The sequence below is a fragment of the Gopherus flavomarginatus genome, chromosome 4, assembly GCF_025201925.1.
Source record: "Gopherus flavomarginatus isolate rGopFla2 chromosome 4, rGopFla2.mat.asm, whole genome shotgun sequence".
Classification (NCBI taxonomy): domain Eukaryota; kingdom Metazoa; phylum Chordata; order Testudines; family Testudinidae; genus Gopherus; species Gopherus flavomarginatus.
Genome location: NC_066620.1, coordinates 59,925,835 through 59,948,898, shown reverse-complemented (window position 1 = coordinate 59,948,898; position 23,064 = coordinate 59,925,835). Strand labels below are relative to the sequence as shown.

The 23,064-nt window shown below is 39.9% G+C and overlaps 1 protein-coding gene across 1 annotated transcript in view; it reads right to left on the bottom strand.

The window, feature by feature from the left end:
- ALK (ALK receptor tyrosine kinase) overlaps window positions 1-23,064 on the bottom strand; it is a 637,574-nt gene that overhangs the window by 212,785 nt on the left and 401,725 nt on the right. The window lies entirely within an intron of this gene.

Genomic DNA, 23,064 nt, shown 5'->3' with positions numbered 1-23,064 from the left:
ATGATATAATATCATATGGTGATGATAATACTCTTTCCATTCCACTAGCATCTGAGGAGGATGATAAACATCAGATACTGAAGTTAGACATTTTAAAATCAGTAGGTCCAGATAACTTGCATTCAAGACTTTTAAAAGAGTTGACTAAGAAGCTCACTGGACTGTAAATGTTGATTTTCAATAAGCGTTGGACACTGGAGAAGTTCCAGAAGATTGGAAGAAACTTAATGTGCTAATTTTTAAACGGGTAAATGGGATGACCCGAGTAATTATAGGCCTGTCAGTCTGACATTGAACCCAGGGAAGATAATTGTGTAGATGATACAGGATTTGATTAATAAAGAACTAAAAGAGGGCAATGTAATTAACGCAAATCAAAATAGATGGATGGAAAATAGATCCCATTAAACTAACTCAATAGTTTTTTTTATGAGATTATCAATTTGGTTGATAAAAGTAATAGTGTTCACATAATATACTTAGATATCTGCAAGGCATTTAATGTGGAAGCTCACAGCATTTTGATTAATAACTAGAATGTAAAACTAACACGGCAGACATTAAATAAGTTAAAAACTGGCTAAGTGATAGGTCTCAAAAATATAAGTGTAAATGGGGAATCATCATCGAGCAGGTGTGTTTCCAGTGGGGATCCATTTTTGGCCCTATGCTATTCAACATTTTTATCAATGACCTGGAAGAAAACATAAAATCATCACTGAGAAAGTTTGCCGATGACACAAAAATTGGGGGAGTGGTAAATAACAAAGACAACAGTTCGCTGATTCAGAGCAATCTGAATCAGTGGGTAAAGTGGGCACAAGCAAACAATATGGTTGCTAATACAGCTAAATGTAAATGTATACAACTAGGAACAAAGAATATAGACTATGCTTACAGGAGGAGGACTCTATTCTGGGAAACAATGACTGAAAAAGATTTGGAGGTCATGGTGGATAATCAGCTGAACACAAGCTCCCCGTGTGACGCTATCATCAAAAGAGCTTATGCGATCTTGGGATGCATAAACAGGGGATTCTCAAGTAGGAGCAGAGAGGTTATTTTACTTCTGTAAAGATTTTCTGCAGATCCTCGGTGATGTGAACTGTCAGAGCTCCATTGACTTAAATGGAGTTATGACTGTTTTCATCCACAGATGATAAAGGAGGAGGGATAGCTCAGTGGCTTGAGCATTGGCCTGCTAAACCAGGGTTGTGAGTTCAATCCTTGCAGGGGCCACTAAGGGATCTGGGGATTGGTCCTTCTTTGAGCAGGGGGTTGGATGAGATAACCTCCCAAGGTCCCTTCCAATCCTGATATTCTAAGATCTACCCAATTGGCTTTACTGCATGTCCTCAGGGTTAACCAATTCAAGCTCTTTCAAAACAAAAAAGAGTAAGCACCAAAGCTGAAGTCCCTTTACAGAGAATGCTCTGTATGTAGAGCTCTCTCTTTTATAGAGGGTACTGCAGCTCAAGCACCTTCACTAATCAAAGCTGTGGCAGTCTGGTCACTCCTCAAAGCTTCTTGATTTTGCTTAAACTACATAAAGTTACTTTAAGTTCATGCAACATTACCTACATTCCCCTAAAATTACTGTAGGGAACAGTTTGCATACTGTAAATATTGGGGTTAAGTTACTTAGCTATCTAAGCCATATGGCTAGTTTCTAAAAGGGTTTGGCTATGGTATCACTGGTTGTTACCACTGCATACAATAAAAACATCAGATGAGTTAACATGGGGTAGAAAATTTAACCTTGATTTTCCTGATCTTTCAGTGCTTGCTTTCTCAACCTTCATGTTTCAATAATGCTAGTATATGTATGTATGTATCTCTCTCTCTCTCTCTCTCTCACACACACACACACACACACACACACACACACACACACACACACACACACACACACACACACACACACACACACACACACACTAAAGTGCTTCAAGGCTTGCCAGTGGCTCTATCTCAATCAATATAACTAATAGTGATAATACTAACAAACTACTGAACTTTCATATTTTATCCTCTATTATTTACTGTATGTTATGACCTCTGGGCTTGTGGAATTATTGCCTGCAGCTGTAAATGACATCTGAACATTTCAGTACACAATTTGTGCCTGAGTGCATGTGTACTCATTGCTTGACCTCTGTGCTCTAGGTTGTGGCATACACAAAAAACAAACAAAAAAGCCCAGCAAGGGCAGCTCAGACCCTTCAGAAGTACCACAAAGCTGAAGTATCAGCCATCACCTCCCAAATGCAACCATGCTGCAAACAAATAGCATTTATCCTGTATGTATTTTTATGCACCTGCATCTGCCAAGAATGTGACCACCTTAACTACAACCTTTACAAGATAACTGATTTGTCCACCCCTAGCAACTTCATCTGTGTAAACTAGTGTCCACTACACAAAAACAGCACCTCATAATTTTTAAACCAGATAGTCATTTCCACAAGTGTTAACTAATGTAGCCCAGCAAGACTCTCATCCTTTCATTCTTGTTATGAAGATGATGATGCACCACCAGTTATGTCCCTGTGCACAACCCACTTACATTAGAAATGCCTAATGACTTGGACTCTTACTCCAGCTGACTCATTCAATTGCACAAGACCTCCTGATTGTGCAAAACATTGGGTATTTCCACTGGAATTTAAAAAGGATTCTTAAAATCTCATTCATGTAATAATAGCTGACTGGTAAAATAAAGATCTTTCCACCCAAGTGTGACTTTTGGATCAATATGCAGCACTAGTTGGGGCTTTCAAAAGTTGAATACATAAAAGCCCTGTACACATCATTTATGGAGGTGCTCTGTCACACTACTTCAAGAAAGTGCAGCATATACTTTTCTCACTTCCACAAAATAGTGTGTGTCATATTGCTATTCACTAATGATGACATTTTTAAAAGCTTCTTACTCATTTAGGAGCTTTCAGAGATCCACCGCACCCCTAAATTTCTTATCTCCTATGCAGGTTGGTTGCTCTTCCTTTGGGCTTTGGATGGCCAGCTGTAAAACCAAAACAAACCCGTAGCACAGTACATCTTTGATACTAACCAAGATTTTCAAATGTAACAAATGATTTTGGGTGACTAACCTATGACATCTTAAAGGGGTTTGATTACACTGAGCACTCACCCTTTGAAAATTAGACCCCTTTAGGGAGTCTCAAGTTCATCACCCCCAAAATCTAGGCCTCCCATCAGTCACTTTTGAAAATCTTGGCTACCACCCTAATTTCAGAATGCAAAATGAACATATTCACTGTAAACAATGAAAGTGTGTGTGTGTGAGGGGGTGTTTTTTAAAAGAGGTTAAATTCTACATAGAAAAATGGACATAAATTTTTATTCATTATTTGAACTGGCAGTGAATTCAGATTATTTCAGGTAATTTTACATATAGCACCACAAATGATGTTGTGCTTGAATTTTAGCCCACTGTAATTGCATATCCTAGATTAACTTGACAGGCTTTGGGGAAAGGATATTGTGAGGATTTTTTTCCAAACATTTTGTAAAAATCTGTGTACATTTACGGTACTTGGAAATAAGTAATTATGGTGATCACAGGTAACAACATCTCCGTTGTAAAAGCAATGGACTGGATTTTTAGTACAATTAGTATTGGAGATGGGCCTGTACCAGAAATTAGCTCTGAATGCTCCTGAACATCAGACATTTCTGGGTACAATGGTCCAGCAGGTAGCATACAACACTGGAAGGCAGATAACCTAGGTTCTATTCCTGACTCTGTTGCAGATTTACTGAGGTACATTGGGTGAGTCATGCCACCAATTTGGGCCTCAGTTTCTGTCTGTCTGTCATATGAGGATAGTTATCTTTACCCCTCCTTTGTAAAACCATGTGTGATTTATTGATGAAAAGTACTATACAGGCTTAAGGTTGATCATGAACCTTATGACTCAGGTCCAGACAGAGCCGGATTTAGCCATCCATACTCAGGCTGAGTAGCACCTTATTCCCCAAGTAATCGGACTGAACCAACAAGGTTAGTGTGCAGAGTAAGGTACTACTCTGCCTAAATACAGGTAATGAACTCTGGCCTTTAGTATCTTTTTAGTATTTTAAAGATAATTTCATAAGGGTCAACTTGTTACTTCTGAAGGCTGTCAGGGGCTCTGAGATACCTTATGAAATTACCTTTTTGACTTATGGCCCCAGGTGAAGGTACTGTGACCCTTCTTGCTGTTTTTGAAAGAAAAACAAGATGTACAATTTCAATGGGTTTTGTTACAAGTTAATAAAGCAAACTTAAAAATTAAACAAACATAACTAAAGATAGCTATAAATCCTACTGATTCAATGGTAAACACAATTATATCTAAGTCATAACTGAAGCTGAATTAAAAAAAAATCAACAAATTGACAATAATATGGAATGGAGTCACCAATGGACCAGATCACTGAATGAACACAACTGAGATTTGAGTTATGAAGTTAACATAACATATAACCAATTATTGTACATACTTAAGTCTGGAAACTTAAGGAGACATGGTTCACTTTGCAGCCCTATAAAACAGTACCTAGACTTCTTCAAAATTGCCACTTGCTGAATGATTTCTACTAGGGCTGTCGATTAATTGCAGTTAACTCGTGATTAACTCAAAAAATGAATCACAATTAATCGTAGTTTTAATTGCACTGTTAACTACACAACACCAAATTGAAATGTATTAAAAATTTTGGGTGTTTTTCTACATTTTCAAATATATTGAATTTAGTTACAACACAGAATACAAAGTGTACAGAGCTCACTCTATATTATTACAAATATTTGCACTGTAAAAATGACAAAAAGAAATAGTATATTTCAATTCACCCTATACAAGTATTGTAGTGCAATCTCTTTGCGAAAGTGCAACTTAGAAATGTAGGTTTTTTGTTACATAACTGCACTCAAAAACAAAACAATGTAGAACCTAAATAGTACTTTTCAATTCACTTAAAACAAGAACTGTAGTACAATCTCTTTATCATGAAAGTTGAACTTACAAATGTAGAGTTATGTACAAATAACTGCATTCAGAAAGAAAACAATACTTTAGTGTCTACAAGTCCACTCAGTCCTATTTCCTGTGTATCCAATCACTAAGATAAACAAATTTGTTTACATTTATGGGAAATAATGTTGTCCGCTTCTTATTTACAATGTCACCTGAAAGTGAGAACAGATATTCGCATGGTACTTTTGTAGCTGGCATTGCAAGGTATTTATGTGCCAGATGCGCTAAAGATTCATATGTCCATTCATGCTATCCCAGAGGACATGCATCCATACTGATGATGGATTCTGCTCGATAACGATTCAAAGCAGTGCAGACCGATACATATTCATTTTCATCATCTGAATCAGATGTCAACAGCAGAAGGTTGATTTTCTTTTTTGGTGATTCAAGTTCTGTACTTTCTGCATTGGAGTGTTGCTCTTTTAAGACTTCTGAAAGTATGCTCCACACCCCGTCCCTCTCAGATTTTGGAAGGCACTTCAGATTCTTAAATCTTGGGTCGAGTGCTGTAGCTATCTGTAGAAATCTCACATTGGTACTTTCTTTGCGTTTTGTCAAATCTTCTGTGAAAATGTTCTTAAAACAAACAACATGTGCTGGGTCATCATCTGAGACTGCTATAACATGCAATATATGGCAGAATGCGAGTAAAACATAGAGCAGGAGACATACAGTTCTCCCCAAGGAGTTCAGACACAAATTTAATTAACACATTGTTTTTTTAATGAGCATCATCAGCATGGAAGCATGTCCTCTGGAATGGTGGCCAAAGCATGAAGCGGCACATGAATCTTTAACACATCTGGCATGTAAATACATTGCAATACCAGCTACAGAAGTGCCATGCAAACATCTGTTCTCACTTTCAAGTGACATTGTAAATAAGAAGCAGACAGCACTATTTCCCATAAATGTAAACAAACATGTTTCTTTTAGCGATTGACTGTACGAGAAGTAGGACTGAGTGGACTTGTAGGCTCTGAAGTTTCACATTGTTTTCTTTTTGAATGCAGTTATTTATACATAACTCTACATTTGTAAATTCAACTTTTATGATAAAGAGACTGCACTACAGTACTCATATTAAGTGAATTGAAAAGTACTATTTTTTATTTTTATTGTGAAAATATTTATAATAAACATAAATATAAAGTGAGCACTGTACACTTTGTATTCTGTGTTGTATTTGAAATCAATATATTTCAAAATGTAGAAAACATTCAAAAATATTTATTTAAATGTTTAATCATGCGATTAATCTTAATTTTTTTTAATTGCTTGATTATTTTTTTAATTGTTTGATAGCCCTAATTTCTACAGTTACTTCTTTTCCCACCTCATCTCTCTCTCTCTGATAGTATGTCTACACTGCAGTCAGTATGTGTCATTGCAGTACATGCAGGCATACCTGTGCTAGCTTCAGTCCAGCTAGTGTGAGCACCAGTAGCAGCGAAGCTGCAGTAGCATGGGCTTCAGCATGGTCCAGCCCCCTGAGGAAGTACCCAGGGCTTTCTGCAGGGCTGTGTAGTCAGCACTGAAGCGGTGCTGCTGCAGCTTCACTCCTAGCAGTACTTGTGCTAAATTAAAACTAGCGTAGATGTGTGCCTGCACATGCTGCAATCACATCGCTGGTTACAGTGTAGACGTACCCTACAATGCAAAGTGATTAACAACCCATAATTTCCCTTGTCATTACAGTGGTTTGCGCAAACACTCTTTTGATACTCCAGAGTTACACCAAGTGATACAGCTAGGATTTATGAGAATTAGGATAAGCACTTGCTGTTTCTTTGGCATGCATATGCATGTGTCCTCTGTCTCATCCACACCTTAAAAAGTGATGGGGAAAATTCTTGCCCCCCACCTCCCCAAAAAAAGGAACAAAAATGAAAAAAAAGTTGCTTATACAAAAACACTGTCTCTTTAGCTTGCTTGGTCTTCAAAGCAATAGAGTCAAGACTGGAGTTCAGGGATCAGGTGATGTCATTGCTAGCCTTAGTATCTTACATTGGCTCTTGGGCTTCCTCAAGTACTTGGGTGTCATCCTTCCTGGGGAAGGAGGACAGGACCCCTTGTTGGTGTTGTGGTGGCCTGAAGGGATCACACCTTCTTCTGCACATACCTGGATCTTTAAGGTTGCTATTCCAGTTTGCTCTACCCAATGGCACCTCCCTGGAGATCTTCTGAGCAATACATGTCACCAACAATAAGAAAACATGTGCTCCAAAAACATAGGATCAACAGAAGATGACTTCACGGATACGGTTTTCAGACCCCTCTTCGTATGTGTGTGTATGTGTGGGGGGCAGTTCAGATGGTCAAGTCCTTCTAGTCTCCTACACATTTTGAATGTGTACAATAACCTAGTGATCGTTTATCATTACTTACACATCATCCATACTTCTAATCCTACATTTAATGTCATTCAGCACATTACAAAATATGTTTTATTTTGTTTTTAACTTGTAACAGAATTGGGAAACTAGAATTTTACCTAGCCTGATGGGATGAAGCAAAAATGTTATCTTAAGCTTGATTAGTATAAGTCTTATTTGAGCTGAAGAAGAGCTAAGAGTTTGCAAAACGAAATTGAAATTTATGCACTAAGCCCAACTCCTCCCAACTGGGGTAATCATTATATACTAAAGTTTAAGAACTAAACAGGAAGAAATTTCTGTCAGATACTTTCACATTTCTATTTACCCATAAATTCCTATTAAGGAGCTAAGATTCTTTGGCCAATCTGATCATTTGACTGCTTGAACATTTGGATACTGACATTTTCCAAGAGTTGTTTCATTTGCTGAGTTATCCTCATCCATTTTCAGTGCCTGTTTGTAAGGGACAGCACCATTCTCAGATTCAAGGAGGAAAGGGTATAAGGCCACTCTGGCAGCTTTTTTAAATTTCAGCTGCTGACATTGCTCTATTTCTGCATCATCCCCTGACACCTGAATTGTGCTTAATAACTATCACTTCTGACACATAACCCCCTTCATCTTTGATCATCAGCCTGCCAACCTGGTTTAGTAACTTTCCTCACTGGTTCATCTTGGCTCTAACTGAAACATTCTTGGCATTAGGGACTAACTTTCATTCAAATGCCTCTTTTATCTTTGCCCTTGATCATTTTACAAACTGACTGATTACATGCACAAGGGATAATCATTTTGCTTAATTAACTTCCCATTGTTATGTACTTGCTTTCCTCTGCATATTTAATATGGCTGGATGGAAAACAACAATTTCATTTCACTAAAATTTTTGAGGGTTAAAATATGTTTTCCAAATCAGGCAGAGCAGAGACTTCAACCTTGTTCTCTCTCATGCCAGGTGAGAGCCCCAGCCACTGGGCTATTGGCTATTCTAGAGTCTGTCTTTCCCTGCAACCCAAAATTCCATCTGGACCTGATGTACAAAATGTCATTGAAGCCAATACATGTGTCCAAAAAAAAATTAGGTTTTGAAAAACAGACATTTTAAAAAAAATTGTCAAAAAATCCCTGACCAGCTACTATTTTACCAATAAGCTGCTTATTCACCATTTCTCTCACTGATTACCCCTGATCACTTCGCTTAATTAATTGCATTTAAAAAGAACTATGGCTGCCTGTGAAGGGGGACTTGCCACTAGAGTGTCTCCTTGTGGCTGAGTGTGGCTCTCCAAATCTACCAGTGCCACTTTGGTTCTCTTCCTGGCCGGAAGGCTGAGTCACAGGTCATGATTTAAGTTATCCCCTTCTAGAGCAATCAGATAATCAGTGCTGGCCCAGAAAAGAGCCAAGAAGCCTTGGTGTCTGCTAATATCTTAACCATCATTGAACATCATTTTGTGGCTTTTAGGAAGGTGATATGATTACACATCATAAGCCATAAGTTGCTTGTAATAAAGCAATACACGTTGATAGCAAGGCTTTTATGGAAACCAAAGCCATTGCTAGGAATGACGTTGGCTCCTGATAAACACTTGTGCGACCTCTCTGATAGAAAGCTCATTCGCTCTGTGTAGTCTGTGTCAGTTCTGGTCAGATAATCAATACAGAAGAGGAGTGCCCAGCACATTGGAGTGAACATTTCAGCCAGCAGCTAAATGCACCCCCAATTTCTGTGGACCCTGGCATTAAGGCTGCTGCAAAGTTGAGCCATTCTGCACATAATGATCCTGGCATATTCACAGTCAACAAAATCCAAAGAGACATAAAGAAGCTTCAGGGAAGTAAGGCAACAGGAATCTGTGGAAATCCTGCAGAACTGGTAATGCTGGACCAGCTATTTTTCTGTGGCTGCAGATACTGTTCAATATTATCTGGAGAACTGAGTTGATCCCATCCAACTGGCAAACAGGCATTATTTTACCTCTTTGGGAAGTCAAAGGCAGTAAATAAGACTGTTAACTATTAATTCCAGTATTACTCTTCTAATGGCCCTGGGGAAAGTTTTTGCTTCTGTCTTGTTGTCCTGAGCTATTGATATCTTAAGAAGCAAGAGATGAACACAACATGCTGGCTTCACTCCTGGCCATCCAACAATTGAGCAAATCTTCACAGTGTGTCAGCTTAATGAGAAGGCACAAGATTTCAAGCACTCCAGTCACACTGCATTTGTGGACATTAAAGCCACATTTGACTTCATTGTCAGGGAATTGCTTTGGCTGATCTTGAAACTTATAGGCTTCTCTGACAAGCTCTGTAGAATGTTTCATCTCTTACATGATGATTCCTTAAGCTGGGTTCTCTTAAATTGAGAAAAAACTAACTTCTTCTGAATTAAGTCAGGCATTCAGCAAATATGTGTTGCCACTCCAGACCTCTTCAATAGCATCAGAGTACATGCTTGATCAGACACTATTTCAATGAATTTTAGGCATAGACCATGATGAAAAGAAACTCACTGATGTCAATTTTGTGGATGGCATATCTCTAGTTGTCAAATCAATGAATGAGCTAATTGTGGCACTTAAAACCATGGAAAGCTCAGTGGCAAAAATGGGCCTGGAAATTTGAATAAAACCAAAATTCTTTCCATCAGTCATTTCAAATATGTTGCTTGTTTTAGCATCTTAGTGAGAGACCATCCAGTGAAGATTGTTGGTGATTCCACCTACCTCAGCTCTGTTGTCAATAACATGGGTGGTATCAAGAAAGAATTTGAAATCCGCACTGGAAAAGTGTCATCAGTAATGGAGAGCCTCATCAAGAATGTCTTTCACAAACCCAACACCCTGATAAGTAGAGAAACAACACTGAGGATATAGAATGCTTCAGTGGTCATTATTCTGACATGTGGGATGGAAACATGGCCTCTTACTGTCAAGATTGAAAAGAAGTCGGATGCCATTCAGATGAAGCATCTCTGAATGATCAAAAACATCAAATGGTACAAACTGAAGTTGAAAGAAGAGATCTATTTTCTAACTAAACAGATCCCAGTCTCTCTCTCTCACTCAGTACTCTTTAAGGTGGTGCTGTAATCTGCTCTGAATGCCTATCAACTTACCAGAGAGAATTATCTTCCACTTGGATCCAATGAAAGCAGGATGTAAAAGACCACTTGAAGATTTAAAATATGATGGCTGGATGGTGTCAGACACCTGCCCCTCACAAGTATGGTACACTATAATGTGCCAGATTTTGCTCAGGACAGAATATTTGTGGAGGTGCATAGTATGTTTGCTGGCCTCTAAGATGTCCAACTAACCAGCCTAACCTAACCTAACCTTCTATTGTAATGGAGTCCAACAAACCAAAGTCCAAGACCTTGTTTCAGGTCTTCAGCCCTGATTCTGTACCCCAGGATTATCATTCCATTTTCTCAGGGCTCTCTGTGTTCCTTATCCCCTTCTCTAGCCTCACACTAACTAGTCAGTGGGTGGTTGGAGAACCTAGACCCTTTCTCTACACTGGATTCCAGCCCAGGGACCCCGTAACCAGCAGCCAAGTCTGTTTCTTCAGACTAGTTGATGCTGCTTCCCAGCTTCTTCCTACCCTGGCCTCTCTCAGGTCTTCTCCTCCTCATCCTCTCTAGATTCATCCAGGACTCTCAAGTTCCTGGAGTTCCCCAACCAAATCTCAAACTAAAAGTACAGACACAAATCCATCTTCTGCCCTCCTCAGGCTTGACTTTTCATCCCTTGTAATTTCCTTTACGTTGTTCTTTAGCTAAGCACCTCCCAGGGCTCTCTCCCTGGAAGCCCAAATCCTGCCCTTCTTTCAGAACACATCACTAGAGTCTGCTCCACCACAGTGGCTGTTCTATGCCTCCTTTGGCTGCTTGCCAGCCTTCTCCACCCAGGTGAGGTCCCAGGGCTTACTTGCCTCTGGGTTTTCACCTCTCTTTAGTCCCATAGAGTGATTGCCGAGCTCCTTACTCTCTACCTGGAGTCCTTTTCTGCTCCAGACTTCCTTTCTTTATCCTAAATACTCAGCTTCACCGCAGCAGGGCTTCATCAGTTAAGCCTTACCCACTCTCTAGGTGCAGCCAGGTAGCATAATTGGCCTCTCAAGTCCAAATTAACACTTTTGCAGCCTGTGTGGGGTATACACCCAATCACTGCCCCATCCCAACCACCTGCTAACTTGTCAACCATCAAGTATCTAATCACTCCCCCCTCCAAACCTATTACTCACACCCCAAGATTCACCTCTACTCCCCATCATCATCTCTCACCATGCCTCTGGTTTTATAATCATCTTTCTCCTTCACTGTCTCACCTGTCTTCTTACTCGAGTCAGTTCTCTCCTTTCCTCTTTTCATGTTGCTGTCATCAAGTGTTTATTTGATCACCATCCAACTTCCATTCTGCCTTGGACTCCTGGCTCTCCCCCATCCTGGCATCACAGTCACCACCGTCTTCTTCAGTAACTTCACCTTTCTCCAGCTGACATGCAAATGGACCTCAATGCCCACATTCAGCCCCACTGAAGCCAATGGGGCTCCATAAGAAACAGGGTCCATTTGCTTGGAGCAGAGTGCAGTGCCAGGTTATGTATCTTTTTAATACCCAAGGCTTCCTTGAACTAAACGTTTTATCCAGCCTGTTCAGCACTTTGGAGATTTGGATGAAATGAAACTCAGATGATGTTGCCCCAGATTCAAATGAAGATTTATGTTATCTGCTCCATTTCACAAGTAGATGACAATCTAGTTCACTTTTTTATTGTCTTATTCTTTTTAACCATTGCGTTTTCAGAAAAGTCCAAAATCAGGCTTCTTGTCCCATTCTCTGTTTAAAACTAGCAGACTTTTCTGAAAATGTAATGGTTAAAAAGAATAAAATAATAAAAAAGTGAACTAGATTGTCATCTACTTGTGAAATGGAGCAGATCACAGAAATCTTCTTTTGAATCTGGGGCAACATCATCTTGAAATAAGGGCTTCATCAGCGAGGCATCTCTCTGCTTCCCTATTTCCCAAGTGAGAATGGAGAATCTTACAACCATGTCAATAAATCTGAGCAGTTAAAACATCATAGGAACTAAATGGCAGCAATTAACAGTAATAAAAATAAGTTCAATGTGGGGAAAGCAAATTACAGAGTTAAATTTTCTTTCACTGAATCAACAGGTCCTCTGTTGATAAACTGTTAAAAAGTAGTGCAAGAGCCGATTGTTCAACATGCTAATAAGTACTGAGCACTAGCAACTGCCATCAAATACACAGTGGGAGCTGAGGGCCACTCAGTGCCTCTCAGGGAGCTTTCAGTACCTCCCAAGATCAGGCACTATCTTCTTAGGCCTTGGCTATACTTGTGAGTTACAATGCAATAAAGCCTCCCAGAGCGCTGTACCTCGCTCCCCATCCACACTGGCAAGGCACGTACAGTGCTGTGCCTCCGTGGCTACAGTGCTGCTGGTACTCCACCTCCCCGAGAGGAATAACGTTTGTTGCACCTTGACTACAACTCCCGGGAGTCAGTGTGAATGAGGAGTTAACTTACTGCGCTGTGATAATCCCCTTATCAAGTGGCCACTCTTCTCATTGTTGTGATAGGCCGCAGGAATGAGGAAGTGCCATTTCAAAGCTCCCTTTCAGAGAGAAAAAGCAAATATTTTGCTGTTTGCTTTGAGTGAGTGAGAAGCAGTGGGGTGGGGGGGAGTCTGAACTTACAAGACAGCATGCTGACACACTCTCAGCACTCCAAACACCTACTTACTCTCTCTCCCCGCACGCTCCCTGTCACACTCCACCCCACCCCACCCCTTTTGAAAAGCACGTTGCAGCCACTTTCATGCTGGGATAGCTGCCCATAATGCACTGGTCCCAATGCAGCTGCAATTGCTGCAAATGTGGCCACAACAGTGCGCTGGCAGCTGTCAGTGTGGACAGACTGCAGCACTTTTCCTACTGTGCTGTGCGAAAGCGGGTTTAACTCACAGCGCTCTACATCTGCAAGTATAGCTGTCATGGTATAATTCCCCACTCTGAACCTTAGCGTCCAAAAGATGGGGTACCAGCATGAATTCCTCTAAGCTCAGTTACCAGCTTAGAACTTGTAGCGCTGCCACCAACCAGGAATTCCAGTGCCTGGTACACTCTGGTCCCCTTAAGCTTGCCCGGGGACCCCCAAGACCTAGTCCCTCTGGATCTTAACACAAGGAAAGTAAACGCTTTCCCTCACCGTTGCCTCTCCCAGGCTTCCCCTCCCTGGGTTACCCTGGAAGATCACTGTGATTCAAACTCCTTGAATCTTTAAACAGAGAGGAAAATTTACCTTCCCCCCTCCTTCTCTCTCCCCCTCCCAGATTCTTCTCGAGAGAGAAAGTAATCCTAACACAGAGAGAAATTAGCCTCTCTCTCCCCCTTCCCTCCTTTCTCCCCACCAATTCCCTGGTGAATCCAGACCCCATCCCCTGGGGTCTCACACCAGAATTAAAAAAAAAATCAGGTTCTTAAACAAGAAAAACTTTTAATTAAAGAAAGAACAAAGGTAAAAATTATCTTTGTAAATTTAAGATGGAATATGTTACAGGGTCTTTCAGCTATAGACACTGGGAATACCCTCTCAGCCTAAGTATTCAAGTACAAATTAAAATCCTTTCAGCAAAATATAAATTTGAACTCCTCCCAGCCAAATACCCATTTGAACTCCTTCCAGCCAAATACACATTTGCAAATAAAGAAAACAACCATAAGCCTAACTCGCTTTATTTACCTAGTACTTACTATTCTGAACTTATAAGAGCCTGTATCGGAGAGATTGGAGAGAAACCTGGTTGCACGTCTGATGCCTCTGACCCCCAGAGAGAACCACCAAACACTAACAGCACACACAAAAACTTCCCTCCCTCAAGATTTGAAAGTATCCTGTCTTCTGACTGGTCCTCTGGTCAGGTGACAGCCAGGCTCACTGTTCTTGTTAACCCTTTCCAGGCAAAAGAGATATGAAGCACTTTTGTTCTATTAACTCTTACTTATCTGTTTATGACAGTAGCCATGCCCTTAGTTCATTGAAACAGAATGTTAAGGGTCAGATTCTCAAGAAGGGAGAAGCCAAGCTGTGTTTCCCTGACCCTAAGCCACCTGACCCCAGTGCATGTCAGATGAGAAACCTTACACCTGCTCCACCATACCTGGCTTCTGCCCCCAGAATACCCCACTCTTGGCCTTCCCTGTATATGCTGTGGCTAAAGAAAGCATTTGGCCTAGGAGGGTTATACCAGCATAGAGTTCCCCACATGCTGTAGTGATGGGTGCCTGGAAAATAGATGCCTTTTATATACACATTCATAAGACTCCTTCTCTCCAGTAAGTTCAGAAATGTTTTATTTCTTCTGGTCAATAGATAATTATATTGCATAACCATCACTAGTTAGCCATGGCACCCACTAGTTGATTTACAAAGCTGCAGAATCTTTATAATGGTTATTATATGAAATGATGGACCACTAATTGAGCTATTCTGCCTCCTCTGGCAGGCCATGGAAACATGTTGTTTTAAGACTGAACTTAAGTTTTTTATTGTTCTGGTCATTAACATTTAACAATATGGAAACAAAAAAGAAAAAGGGAAGGACCATCAGTGTTGTAGATTTACTTTATTTAGCCTAAAACAGACACAGAAACCACAGTGGAAACTGTTCAATAGTTGAAGCTTCATTCCATATGGCCACTGCATTCTCACAACTACAGAGTAGCTCTGTCCACAGCATGACGTCCCTAATGGATCAAAATGCTAGAGAGCTAGGGATTATTACTGGCACAGAACATAGAATCAGAATAATCAGTATAGCTATACTTGGGAGTGAAGGTGAGCAGCAGAAGAAGCTGACTGCCAAAGCTTTAGAAGGCAAACAAACAGCAAAGACTTTCCAAACACTTACTTAGGCAAATTAGATCCAAAGGAGAACCAACTCAATAGAACTATAAGAATAGCTCAGCCCACTATAAGGAAAAAAACAGCCAATCTGCCAAATTTCTGTTTTAGATGCAGGAGACCTACAACTGGAACCAAAGTCCATTGAACTCCCCAGAAAGACTCGTACTCATTTCACTAAGCTTTGGGTCAAGCTCTTAACTCGATAGTACCTCTGTAGTAAGGGTGAATATCCAGTTAATTCTTTGCTCTGTAAATCCCTTATTACACAAGGGATGGCACTTTCTCACTACTTCAAGATTTAGGGCAACTGGATGATACCTGGCAAGGCCAAATTCTTCCCACCTTCACACCCATGCAATCCTTTTGGTTTCAGTGGAGCTACAGGGCTGTAAATATGAAGGCAGAATTTGATTTTGGATCTGTAATAATACATGGACAGAGATGCTGTTTTCAGATGCAGGATTCCCCCTTTCTTCACACAGCAGTTTGTATAACAGGTTCACAATACGGCCTGTGCTCACAGCTCTGTTTGTTAGCAATTCTCCTGTCAGAAGGGCCTTGAGCAACGGATCTCCAGACCATACCAAAAGGGTGTGTCTGCTCCCACTGGAAGCAGGAATCTTCTTCTCTGTCATATAATCAGAGTTGAGCAAATCATTCACTACATATAATTTGATTAATTTAGCCTCTTTCCATAAATTTTCTGCAAGCAACTTATAATACTCTCAAGTGAAATTGTTACTAGAAAGCAATTCACTAGAACTTTCTATGAATAATTATTGACCCCTAGATTTGTTGCCAGCATTTTGTTGTGAGGCTTTAATATTTACAATTCACACAGTGTAAGTTCTGATTAGACACATTTGTCACACAGTATTGCTTCAGCTCTCTAACTGGATAAGGATAACTCCAACAAGCAGATTTTTCCGTAGGCATACTCACATTTATGAGTTAGAATTAACTTTTGACATATAAAATGCTCACTGTCATTTGCTTCAATTCACTGACTCCACAAACATCTCTGCCAATGTATTTATTTGCTAGAAAATTTGTAGAAAGTGAATGCAAACAGGCATAAATGCAAGTGAAACAAATTCCGTTTTTATTTGAGTGAATATTCATGGAATATACATTGACTTAATCACTCATCTGTACGCATTCCTGATTGGATCCAGCCATTATCAGATTATTGTTACTCCCCTCTGGGCTAGACATCCAGCAAAATTCATTTGCCAATTACAGTTCATTCAGAAACCCAGCTGTCAGATTACTTATCAGGGGAAGCATGGAAAGTCCGTTCACTGGCTGCTTGTAGTTTTTCATATGGGTTTCAAAATTATTCTCCAAGTTCTTTATTTTGCCATCCTTTTTTCCACAGGAATATCATTCCCTGGGGTCAAATGCTTGTTCCCCTTTCTCTTTCATCTTAAGGTTTTCTACACTGGATCTTTTAGATATATAACAACTTTCAGCTTAATTTTTAGAAAGTTTTATTTCATCTAACTGGAGATCCCTATGGGACTACTTAGTAGCTCTGAATGTAATAAATATATTTCATGCACGTAAGCTGCAATTGAAAAAGCAACTGCTGAGATGCTGAAGATGTTAACTGAAACACTCTCTTCCCCACACTGCAACAACAAAAATATATTAATATGTTTTTCCAGGTTGATTTCTAAGCATGAAAACCTGAAAGCTAAGTGTTTCCTCCTTTCAGACACGCCATATATCTGAGGAACTACTTTTATCTGACACTGAATAGCACTAAACATGGTATATGTTTTATAAGAATTTTATCTCCTTCTATACTTAAGTAAAAATAATTAGTAATGTTCAGTTTCCCTAATTAAGAAAAATGTCTTCTCATTTACTTACAATTAAGCACTTTAAATTCATTAAGTTTTTAATTTACCAAATTAATTACTTAACAAATGCAATAAAATATTAGTAGAAAATCATTAAATACCATTAATACATCAATATATTACTCAGAAATTAACTGTTTTTATTACTAGAAATTGCCATTAATTACAAAATATTGCTCTACCAATTACAGTACACTGTATTCAGAGAATCGACAAATTCTTATAGTAGAGTTAATGTCAGCTGCTAGTTTTCTGCAATTGTAATAGGTAAGCAATTTTTATTTATTTGTTCATGCATGCTTTGGAGGCATCTACTGTTCTGAATAGTAAACGTTATTTTTTTAAGATTAGGGGACTGCTTATTTTGCTCTACACACTACCACAATTTGTTTCACATTTAATACAAGATATGGCAGCAATTCACTATTATGGAGAATGCTACCAGTTTCAGGACCTGATCCAAAAGCCACTGAAGCAATGGGCATTGTCTTTCCATTAATTTCTATGGGCTTTAGATCAGAACCTGACACCCTGATTCAGGAAAGCATCCGTAATCAGGAAGAGTACTTAACCATATGCTAAAATCTCACTGTAGTCAATGAGACTTAAGCATGTGCTTCAGAGCTCTTCATGAATTGAAGTCAATGGGACTGAAGTGATAATTGAGAGATGTGGTGGTAGTAGTAATAAATACGGGTTAGAACAGGAGTTCTTAAACTGGAGGTAGGGACCCTTCAGGGGGTTGTGAGGTTATTACATGGGGGGTTGCGAGCTGTCAGCCTCCACTTTGCCTCCAGCATTTATAATGGTGTTAAATAAAGGCTTACTATGTGAAAGGGGTCACCAGTACAAACATTTGAGAATCACTGGGTTAGAACAACGAGATGACATGGTGTCGTAGATTTGTTATGTGCACTTCTGGATGGTATGATATAGCAAGCTTAAAAAGCCCCCAACTGTTAGATTTATCTTCTCCCTTGTCATTGTGACTTGACCAAGGCCAGTTAAGCATCTGCATTCTGAGGCTCAGAGGATCTCAAATGCAGTTAAGAGAAAATGCTTGTGATTTTCTAATGCTTTCTAGCACTGGAGGAGGAGGAGGGTCTGGAGATGCAGAGCACAGTGAAGACATAGTACTAATACAATATGATCCTGTGGGACATGATTAAACTTGAGTTAAACAAGAGTTTTAGTTGATCAGTTTAGAAAATTGGGGTTGTACTCTAATAACCTACTGTTGCATTGCTTGCCTCTCCCCACCAATGATAAAAATCTTGCTCTCTGTTCTGCCAGTGCAAAGCTGGAGTAACTCTTTTGGCTTGCAGCATCTTTTCACCAGTGGAACACAGCAGAATTTGGTCTGTTTCTCTCTTTTCTTCAATTCTTTTTCTGCCTGTTATCTTATTTATTTTCAGCTCTCCATACCAAAAGGATCCCTAGGACAAGAGGTAGACAAGCTATTTTTAAAAATACTTGCCACATCATCAATTTGCAGAGATGGGACTGAGCCAGACAGTTCAATCCAGAATCTTTTCAAATTTCAGAGATCCAGCTTCAATCAGAGCCACCGAGAGGGGAGGGCAAGTGGGGCAATTTGCCCCAAGGGCCCCCACGAGAGTTTTTCAGGGCCCCTGGAGTGGGGTCCTTCACTCACTTCAGAGGCTCTGGAAATCTCTCACAGGGCCTGGGCCCCCAGAGCTTCTTCCGCTCTGGGTCTTCGTCAGCAATTCGTCGGCAGGGAGTGCTTCCGCTCCGGGCCGAAGTGCCCCGAAGACCCGTGGCATGGAGTCCTTCCGCCCTGGGACCCACCACCGAAGTGCTTGGTCTTCAGTGTCAATTTGGTGGTGGGGGAAGACCCCATGCCCCCTGAATCCTCTGGGCGGCCCTGGCTTCAATTCTGAAGATTTGGCTCTCAAATGGGAAGGGATATTTTCCAATTCAGGTGCAGCCAAAATCTCAGTTCTAGTGATGTTTTTGTCCAAGACTGGAAAAATTATTATTTATATTATCAGAGTACCAAGGAGCCCTAGTCAGAGACCAGGATCCCATTGCGCTAGTCTCATGAGTTGAGATTTCTGATATTCATTATGATAGAAACCTCACAGGAGAAGCATCTTTCTGAAAATATCAGAAAATCATTCTGAGGATCAAGATTTTGTGAGATCTCTTTACTATTAAACCCAAACCTAAACCTGTACCTTCATTCAAAACTCACCTTATGTCTAATTCAGATCCAGATCTTCATCTTCCTCAGTATTGTTTCCTAAAAATGGTTTTTGTCCCTTTATGTTTAAATATATGCAATTTAAAAACAAATTATTCTTTAGGGAAAGAGAGACTCATTTAAGTCATTGGACAATTGCTTGTTAATACTTCTGCTTAGAATGTTATTTTCCAAACACTTCAATCTATAAAGCACACTACACTGATTATTATAGCATCTAAGCACTTAAGTTGCTGATAGGATCCAAACAGCTGCAGAAAGAGTACATTTAGGTTCATCCTTTCTTATTGCTTTTCCTGTTCCCTCCCCTACCCCAAGGTCATCACCTGCTACTATTCATCACTGGCTTCTCTTTAGTAAGAGGATATGGTAGCACATGTTAAGCTGCCTACAAAAGACTTAATTACAAGCTAATGAAAAAGAATAAGTAGTCTTATTCCATGTGGACTGTATACAGTACACAGTGTATGTTTAATGAGTATGGTTGTAGCCAGCCATTTGAAATCCATACATATAATTGCAGATTCACTCCCATTCTGGCTCACAATATATATTGATAGCCCAAATAGTAGAAATCAGTCACCTTAAGAAAGGTGTCAATCCCTCTTCAAAGCAATTGAAAATGTTTGCTTTGGGTAATGCTGTATGCCCACTGTCACTGACATCAATAATTCAGAGGGCCACAATGCCTTCTATTGCCTGATCAGGGCTCAGCTAAGGCTACCTTTCAGTTGTTGCACGGACTGTTGGCTCCAGGAAAGGAGAGCTTATGGAAATATAATCTGAATCAGTACCAGCAGGATATTATAGAATCATAGACAGATAGGACTAGAAGAGACCTTGAGAAGTCATCAAGTCCAGCCCTCTATGCTGAGGCAAGACCAAGTAAACCTCCCTGACCATCCTTGACAGGTGTTTGTCTACCCTAGTGGTTCTCAATCTATTTACAATTGTGGGCTGCATATGCAGTCCACAACATGTTATGTGGGCTGTTCAAAAATCCAGTGATAGGGATCCCACAACCTCCCTTGGAAGTCTATTCCAATGCTCAACTATCTTTATAATTAAAAAGTTTTCCCTTATATCTGACCTAAATCTCCCTTGCTGCAGATTAAGCCCATTACTTCTTGTCCTACTGTCAGTGGACATGAAGAACAGTTGATCACTGTCCTCTGTATGACAGCCCTTTCTGTATTGGAAGACTTTTTAGGTCCCCCCTCAGACTTCTTTTCTCACAACTAAATATGCCCTTCCTCATAGGACAGGTTTTCTAAACCTTTTATCATTTTGTTGCTCTCCAGTTCATCTACTTCTTTCCCAAAGTATGGTGCCCTGAGCTGGACACAGTATTACAGCTGAGGCCTCACTAGTGTTGAGTACAGTGGGACAATTACTTCCCACGTCTTGCATACATCACTCCTGTCAATATACCTGTGACAGTCTACATTACTATGTTCACCAGTTTTACAAAATTATGATAGACCTTGTACAAAATATGCCTTCTGAGGTATCAGTTGACCATCATTTTCCTGTTAAAATGTGTATATCAACATGGTATATGGTGATATTAGATTTTGCTATTTGTTTGTAATTGGAGCATGTTGTAATCTGGGGGAACACCCACAGTTTAGCTCTTCAGAGACAACAAAAGGCGTGGCCAACACGCAGCCAGGTGCTAAGAGCATTGTCTGCTTAACCGGTCATTCATCAGCAGGGGAGCTGTAAACAAGAGAAGTACAGTTCACCTGAAGGACAGCTGGCAGGTCACGTATGCAATAGAACTTCCTGACCACATAACCCAGGAAGGACTTCTCCAGTAAAAATGTCAGGACATAAAAAGGGGGAACAAAGGCCACCGGTCACCTCTCTCTTCCCCCATCTCTACGGCAACAAGAATGCTTGAAAGACTTTGAACTGGGGAGATTGGTTCCAGCCAGGGAAGCCAATCCAGCCTGTGTACTAACAACCATGAACTGCTTGCAACATCCAAAGTAGTGAAAAAAGCTGTTTGCTTAATTTTTTTCTTAGCTTGGTAAAGGTTTAGGAATAAGATTGTGTAGTTATCTTTTATTTCTTTTGTAACCAAGTCTGACCTTTTATAGCTGCATCACTTATCTACACTTAAAATTTAGCTATCTTGCTTCAATTAATAAACTTGTTTTATTCTTTTATCTAACCAATGTGTTTTGATTGAAGTGACTGAGGAATCTCTGCTCAGTTTAAAAAGGGCTGGGGCATATTCATTCTCTTTGATAAAATGACAGACTTATTAGGGCTTGCCCTGTCCAAGGGGGTCTTGAGCAGTGTAAGCAGCACATTTCTGGTGTGCAAGGCTAGGGCTGAGGGATATGCATGTGTTGCCATGCAGCTGTTTGTGATTGGCTGAGAAAGCATTCATGTAACCTTGCGTGTGCCTTTACATGCTGATGGCTGTGTGGGAGCAAAGCCTGGGGAGGCTGCTTTTCACTTGCAAAGCAATGTGAGAGACACCCTGGTTTGGAGAACTCGGAGGACACCACAGTTCTGAAGTCCAGTTTGTACCCTGGGGCGGTCACAATACCCCAGAATGATATTAGCATTTTTTGTAGCTGCATCACATTGTTGACTGATATTCAATTTGTGATCCACTATAACCCCCGGATCCTCTTCTGCAGTACTACTACCTAGCCAGTTATTCCCAATTTTGTAGTTTGCATTTGATTTTTCCTTCTTAAGTGTAATACTTTGCACTTGTCTTTGTTGAATTTCATCTTGTTTATTTCAGACCAAGCTCATTTTGAATTCTAAACATGGCCTTCAAAGTGCTTTCAACCTCTCCCAGCTTGGCATCATCCATAAATTTTAGAAGTATATTCTCCACTCTATTATTGAAGTCATTAATAAAAATATTGAATAGTATCCGAGCCAGGACTGAGCCTTGCAGGATTTCACTAGATTCATGCTCCCAGTTTGAGAGTGAACTACTGATTACGATTCTTGGAGCACAGTCTTTCAACCAGTTTTGCACCAATCTTATAGTAATTTAATCTAAATCATATTTCTCTAGTTCGTTTATGAGAATGTCATGGGGGACTGTGTCTAAAGCATTATTAAAATCAAGATATATCACATTTACAGCTTCCTCCATCTATTAGGCTAGTAAACCTGTCAAAGGGGGAAATTAGGTTGGTTTGGAATAATTTATACTTGACAAATCCATGTTGGCTATTACTAACCCTTTTAATAATTTGTTCCAGTATCTTTCCAGGCATTGAAGTTAAATTCCCCAGGTCACTATTATTTCCCTTTTTTAAAGATAGGTGCTATCTTCTCCAGTCTCGCCATCATCAAGGAGTTTTCAAAAGATGACCACTAATGGGTCCAAGATTGCTTTAGCTAGTTCCTAAAGTACCCTAGGGTGAATTTCATCAAGCCCTTCAACACATCTATCATATCTAAATACTTTTGAACTTGTCCTTTCCTTATTTTGGCTTGTGTTTCTTCCCTCTTGTTCTTAATATTAATTGTGTTCAGTACATGGCCACAGTTTACCTTCATGTCATGAAATCATGGGGTAGCATTTCTTGTTGAAATAAATTATTGAAGCAGCTAGGTGTTTGAATAAGCATCAGG